Source organism: Rhinoderma darwinii, unplaced genomic scaffold, assembly GCF_050947455.1.
Source record: "Rhinoderma darwinii isolate aRhiDar2 unplaced genomic scaffold, aRhiDar2.hap1 Scaffold_3058, whole genome shotgun sequence".
Lineage (NCBI taxonomy): Eukaryota > Metazoa > Chordata > Amphibia > Anura > Rhinodermatidae > Rhinoderma > Rhinoderma darwinii.
In genome coordinates, this window is record NW_027463326.1 from 25,245 (window position 1) to 31,764 (window position 6,520).

A 6,520-nucleotide genomic window follows, 5' to 3' on the forward strand; every position below is an offset into this window, starting at 1 on the left:
CCTCAGAGATAAAAGCCTGGGCCCAGGCAGTGTTGGTCAGTGCTGCTCAGCAGGCAGCACTGGACTGGACTGGATTACAGCTGATACAAGGTGTGAAGGAACAAGGGGTGGCTGTGGGCATGCACTTGCTGCCGCTGCCAGTGTTTATCTGCATGGCAGCAGGGCATTTGGGCGTTGCCAGGAAGGCGTTTTTATGTAGATTCCTCCTCTTTCAGCACTGCATTGTGGTGCAAGCAAAAGAAGCAAATCCTGTCTGGCTTCCTCTCCGGGCTTTATTCACCTCCCGTGTAGCTGTGAGTGTGTGAGCCTGCAGGGCCCCATGGAATTGCCTAGAAGTAGGCTGAATCGCTGCAAGGGCTGAACAGCAGTATCGGGCAGGCTCGGGCAACGCGCGGCCCGTTCGGGTTATCGCTTCTCGGCCTTTTGGCTAAGATCAAGTGTAGTATCTGTTCTTATCAGTTTAATATCTGATACGTCCCCTATCTGGGGACCATATATTAAATGGATTTTTAGAACAGGGAGATGGAAATAGAGCTTGCTCTGTCCACTCCACGCATTGACCTGGTATTGCAGTATTTCCAGGACCGGTGCACCCTTTCCTTATGTGTTGACTAAAAGCAGATTCCAAAAGTGTTTTTTGTCTTTGCTATTGTTTCTGTCTTTCTGAAGGGATCTCCCCTTTTAATCCCATTATTTCAACACCTGTTGGACAATGCATGAGTGATAATGAGCTCATTGATTAAATGCAATTAATGAATAGATTGCCACCTCTTGTTGTGTGTCGTCTGTGTTTCTGTGTTTCCGGCATTTCACATTGGAACACCTCATTCACCTTCCTTGTCTTCTCTCCGCCCTCCCTTTTAGGTAAGTTAAAGAGCTGCACCTGAGCCAGCCACTGATTGATTGATTGATTGATTGATTGATTGATTGATTGATTGATTGATTGATTGATGCAGCACAACAGTCAAATAGTGGAGTGGAGTAGGGGAACAGCAAACAGCCAATAAAGCAGCCCGCCCGCTCGCCTGCCCGCCACAATGGACCTACCTGTGTACACTAGATGGATGTGATGGAATGTACTGTCGTCCCTACATTTCAAGAAGAAGTAAGAATTGCAGTTGCAACAAAGCCTTGCTTGCCTACAAAGAGAGCAGCAATTTGGATTTGTTACTATGTTACCTAGAAGAATAACAAACTGTGCAAGGATGGAGGTTGTAGGAGCAAGGAGAAGTTGTCTGTAAAGTTGGTGGATGCCTATTTTCCATTTTGCAGTCCCTTGTCTCCCTCTTGTGGCCTCCTGGAGGCAACTAGCTGTGCAAAAAAAAGACAGCCTGGCGGCCGGCTGTTGCAGTGTTGCCCTCTCAGGCAACACTGAGTGACTGACTGAGCCTCACCGTCTTATATAAAGTTCAGACGGAACTTTGCACGTGTCATAGTGGAGCCCTCAGGATTCCAGAGCCAGCTTTCTGACATCATAATGGGGCCTCAGAGATAAAAGCCTGGGCCCAGGCAGTGTTGGTCAGTGCTGCTCAGCAGGCAGCACTGGACTGGACTGGATTACAGCTGATACAAGGTGTGAAGGAACAAGGGGTGGCTGTGGGCATGCACTTGCTGCCGCTGCCAGTGTTTATCTGCATGGCAGCAGGGCATTTGGGCGTTGCCAGGAAGGCGTTTTTATGTAGATTCCTCCTCTTTCAGCACTGCATTGTGGTGCAAGCAAAAGAAGCAAATCCCGTCTGGCTTCCTCTCCGGCCTTTATTCACCTCCCGTGTAGCTGTGAGTGTGTGAGCCTGCAGGGCCCCATGGAATTGCCTAGAAGTAGGCTGAATCGCTGCAAGGGCTGAACAGCAGTATCGGGCAGGCTCGGGCAACGCGCGGCCCGTTCGGGTTATCGCTTCTCGGCCTTTTGGCTAAGATCAAGTGTAGTATCTGTTCTTATCAGTTTAATATCTGATACGTCCCCTATCTGGGGACCATATATTAAATGGATTTTTAGAACAGGGAGATGGAAATAGAGCTTGCTCTGTCCACTCCACGCATTGACCTGGTATTGCAGTATTTCCAGGACCGGTGCACCCTTTCCTTATGTGTTGACTAAAAGCAGATTCCAAAAGTGTTCTTTGTCTTTGCTATTGTTTCTGTCTTTCTGAAGGGATCTCCCCTTTTAATCCCATTATTTCAACACCTGTTGGACAATGCATGAGTGATAATGAGCTCATTGATTAAATGCAATTAATGAATAGATTGCCACCTCTTGTTGTGTGTCGTCTGTGTTTCTGTGTTTCCGGCATTTCACATTGGAACACCTCATTCACCTTCCTTGTCTTCTCTCCGCCCTCCCTTTTAGGTAAGTTAAAGAGCTGCACCTGAGCCAGCCACTGATTGATTGATTGATTGATTGATTGATTGATTGATTGATGCAGCACAACAGTCAAATAGTGGAGTGGAGTAGGGGAACAGCAAACAGCCAATAAAGCAGCCCGCCCGCTCGCCTGCCCGCCACAATGGACCTACCTGTGTACACTAGATGGATGTGATGGAATGTACTGTCGTCCCTACATTTCAAGAAGAAGTAAGAATTGCAGTTGCAACAAAGCCTTGCTTGCCTACAAAGAGAGCAGCAATTTGGATTTGTTACTATGTTACCTAGAAGAATAACAAACTGTGCAAGGATGGAGGTTGTAGGAGCAAGGAGAAGTTGTCTGTAAAGTTGGTGGATGCCTATTTTCCATTTTGCAGTCCCTTGTCTCCCTCTTGTGGCCTCCTGGAGGCAACTAGCTGTGCAAAAAAAAGACAGCCTGGCGGCCGGCTGTTGCAGTGTTGCCCTCTCAGGCAACACTGAGTGACTGACTGAGCCTCACCGTCTTATATAAAGTTCAGACGGAACTTTGCACGTGTCATAGTGGAGCCCTCAGGATTCCAGAGCCAGCTTTCTGACATCATAATGGGGCCTCAGAGATAAAAGCCTGGGCCCAGGCAGTGTTGGTCAGTGCTGCTCAGCAGGCAGCACTGGACTGGACTGGATTACAGCTGATACAAGGTGTGAAGGAACAAGGGGTGGCTGTGGGCATGCACTTGCTGCCGCTGCCAGTGTTTATCTGCATGGCAGCAGGGCATTTGGGCGTTGCCAGGAAGGCGTTTTTATGTAGATTCCTCCTCTTTCAGCACTGCATTGTGGTGCAAGCAAAAGAAGCAAATCCTGTCTGGCTTCCTCTCCGGCCTTTATTCACCTCCCGTGTAGCTGTGAGTGTGTGAGCCTGCAGGGCCCCATGGAATTGCCTAGAAGTAGGCTGAATCGCTGCAAGGGCTGAACAGCAGTATCGGGCAGGCTCGGGCAACGCGCGGCCCGTTCGGGTTATCGCTTCTCGGCCTTTTGGCTAAGATCAAGTGTAGTATCTGTTCTTATCAGTTTAATATCTGATACGTCCCCTATCTGGGGACCATATATTAAATGGATTTTTAGAACAGGGAGATGGAAATAGAGCTTGCTCTGTCCACTCCACGCATTGACCTGGTATTGCAGTATTTCCAGGACCGGTGCACCCTTTCCTTATGTGTTGACTAAAAGCAGATTCCAAAAGTGTTTTTTGTCTTTGCTATTGTTTCTGTCTTTCTGAAGGGATCTCCCCTTTTAATCCCATTATTTCAACACCTGTTGGACAATGCATGAGTGATAATGAGCTCATTGATTAAATGCAATTAATGAATAGATTGCCACCTCTTGTTGTGTGTCGTCTGTGTTTCTGTGTTTCCGGCATTTCACATTGGAACACCTCATTCACCTTCCTTGTCTTCTCTCCGCCCTCCCTTTTAGGTAAGTTAAAGAGCTGCACCTGAGCCAGCCACTGATTGATTGATTGATTGATTGATTGATTGATTGATTGATTGATTGATTGATTGATTGATGCAGCACAACAGTCAAATAGTGGAGTGGAGTAGGGGAACAGCAAACAGCCAATAAAGCAGCCCGCCCGCTCGCCTGCCCGCCACAATGGACCTACCTGTGTACACTAGATGGATGTGATGGAATGTACTGTCGTCCCTACATTTCAAGAAGAAGTAAGAATTGCAGTTGCAACAAAGCCTTGCTTGCCTACAAAGAGAGCAGCAATTTGGATTTGTTACTATGTTACCTAGAAGAATAACAAACTGTGCAAGGATGGAGGTTGTAGGAGCAAGGAGAAGTTGTCTGTAAAGTTGGTGGATGCCTATTTTCCATTTTGCAGTCCCTTGTCTCCCTCTTGTGGCCTCCTGGAGGCAACTAGCTGTGCAAAAAAAAGACAGCCTGGCGGCCGGCTGTTGCAGTGTTGCCCTCTCAGGCAACACTGAGTGACTGACTGAGCCTCACCGTCTTATATAAAGTTCAGACGGAACTTTGCACGTGTCATAGTGGAGCCCTCAGGATTCCAGAGCCAGCTTTCTGACATCATAATGGGGCCTCAGAGATAAAAGCCTGGGCCCAGGCAGTGTTGGTCAGTGCTGCTCAGCAGGCAGCACTGGACTGGACTGGATTACAGCTGATACAAGGTGTGAAGGAACAAGGGGTGGCTGTGGGCATGCACTTGCTGCCGCTGCCAGTGTTTATCTGCATGGCAGCAGGGCATTTGGGCGTTGCCAGGAAGGCGTTTTTATGTAGATTCCTCCTCTTTCAGCACTGCATTGTGGTGCAAGCAAAAGAAGCAAATCCTGTCTGGCTTCCTCTCCGGCCTTTATTCACCTCCCGTGTAGCTGTGAGTGTGTGAGCCTGCAGGGCCCCATGGAATTGCCTAGAAGTAGGCTGAATCGCTGCAAGGGCTGAACAGCAGTATCGGGCAGGCTCGGGCAACGCGCGGCCCGTTCGGGTTATCGCTTCTCGGCCTTTTGGCTAAGATCAAGTGTAGTATCTGTTCTTATCAGTTTAATATCTGATACGTCCCCTATCTGGGGACCATATATTAAATGGATTTTTAGAACAGGGAGATGGAAATAGAGCTTGCTCTGTCCACTCCACGCATTGACCTGGTATTGCAGTATTTCCAGGACCGGTGCACCCTTTCCTTATGTGTTGACTAAAAGCAGATTCCAAAAGTGTTTTTTGTCTTTGCTATTGTTTCTGTCTTTCTGAAGGGATCTCCCCTTTTAATCCCATTATTTCAACACCTGTTGGACAATGCATGAGTGATAATGAGCTCATTGATTAAATGCAATTAATGAATAGATTGCCACCTCTTGTTGTGTGTCGTCTGTGTTTCTGTGTTTCCGGCATTTCACATTGGAACACCTCATTCACCTTCCTTGTCTTCTCTCCGCCCTCCCTTTTAGGTAAGTTAAAGAGCTGCACCTGAGCCAGCCACTGATTGATTGATTGATTGATTGATTGATTGATTGATTGATTGATTGATGCAGCACAACAGTCAAATAGTGGAGTGGAGTAGGGGAACAGCAAACAGCCAATAAAGCAGCCCGCCCGCTCGCCTGCCCGCCACAATGGACCTACCTGTGTACACTAGATGGATGTGATGGAATGTACTGTCGTCCCTACATTTCAAGAAGAAGTAAGAATTGCAGTTGCAACAAAGCCTTGCTTGCCTACAAAGAGAGCAGCAATTTGGATTTGTTACTATGTTACCTAGAAGAATAACAAACTGTGCAAGGATGGAGGTTGTAGGAGCAAGGAGAAGTTGTCTGTAAAGTTGGTGGATGCCTATTTTCCATTTTGCAGTCCCTTGTCTCCCTCTTGTGGCCTCCTGGAGGCAACTAGCTGTGCAAAAAAAAGACAGCCTGGCGGCCGGCTGTTGCAGTGTTGCCCTCTCAGGCAACACTGAGTGACTGACTGAGCCTCACCGTCTTATATAAAGTTCAGACGGAACTTTGCACGTGTCATAGTGGAGCCCTCAGGATTCCAGAGCCAGCTTTCTGACATCATAATGGGGCCTCAGAGATAAAAGCCTGGGCCCAGGCAGTGTTGGTCAGTGTTGGTCAGTGCTGCTCAGCAGGCAGCACTGGACTGGACTGGATTACAGCTGATACAAGGTGTGAAGGAACAAGGGGTGGCTGTGGGCATGCACTTGCTGCCGCTGCCAGTGTTTATCTGCATGGCAGCAGGGCATTTGGGCGTTGCCAGGAAGGCGTTTTTATGTAGATTCCTCCTCTTTCAGCACTGCATTGTGGTGCAAGCAAAAGAAGCAAATCCTGTCTGGCTTCCTCTCCGGCCTTTATTCACCTCCCGTGTAGCTGTGAGTGTGTGAGCCTGCAGGGCCCCATGGAATTGCCTAGAAGTAGGCTGAATCGCTGCAAGGGCTGAACAGCAGTATCGGGCAGGCTCGGGCAACGCGCGGCCCGTTCGGGTTATCGCTTCTCGGCCTTTTGGCTAAGATCAAGTGTAGTATCTGTTCTTATCAGTTTAATATCTGATACGTCCCCTATCTGGGGACCATATATTAAATGGATTTTTAGAACAGGGAGATGGAAATAGAGCTTGCTCTGTCCACTCCACGCATTGACCTGGTATTGCAGTATTTCCAGGACCGGTGCACCCTTT

General features: G+C 48.3%; 5 non-coding genes across 5 annotated transcripts; all 5 read left to right on the forward strand.

Annotated features, from left to right (window-relative positions):
* Nucleotides 1-407: 407 nt before the first annotated feature.
* LOC142704303 (U2 spliceosomal RNA) lies at nt 408-598 on the forward strand. Its single transcript, XR_012867801.1, has one exon. It is a non-coding gene; the product is annotated as a U2 spliceosomal RNA (small nuclear RNA).
* Nucleotides 599-1,890: 1,292 nt separating this feature from the next.
* Nucleotides 1,891-2,081, forward strand: LOC142704304 (U2 spliceosomal RNA). The gene has a single exon (XR_012867802.1). It is a non-coding gene; the product is annotated as a U2 spliceosomal RNA (small nuclear RNA).
* A 1,276-nt stretch (nt 2,082-3,357) lies between these two features.
* On the forward strand, nt 3,358-3,548 carry LOC142704305 (U2 spliceosomal RNA). The gene has a single exon (XR_012867803.1). It is a non-coding gene; the product is annotated as a U2 spliceosomal RNA (small nuclear RNA).
* A 1,296-nt stretch (nt 3,549-4,844) lies between these two features.
* On the forward strand, nt 4,845-5,035 carry LOC142704306 (U2 spliceosomal RNA). Its single transcript, XR_012867804.1, has one exon. It is a non-coding gene; the product is annotated as a U2 spliceosomal RNA (small nuclear RNA).
* A 1,294-nt stretch (nt 5,036-6,329) lies between these two features.
* Nucleotides 6,330-6,520, forward strand: LOC142704307 (U2 spliceosomal RNA). The gene has a single exon (XR_012867805.1). It is a non-coding gene; the product is annotated as a U2 spliceosomal RNA (small nuclear RNA).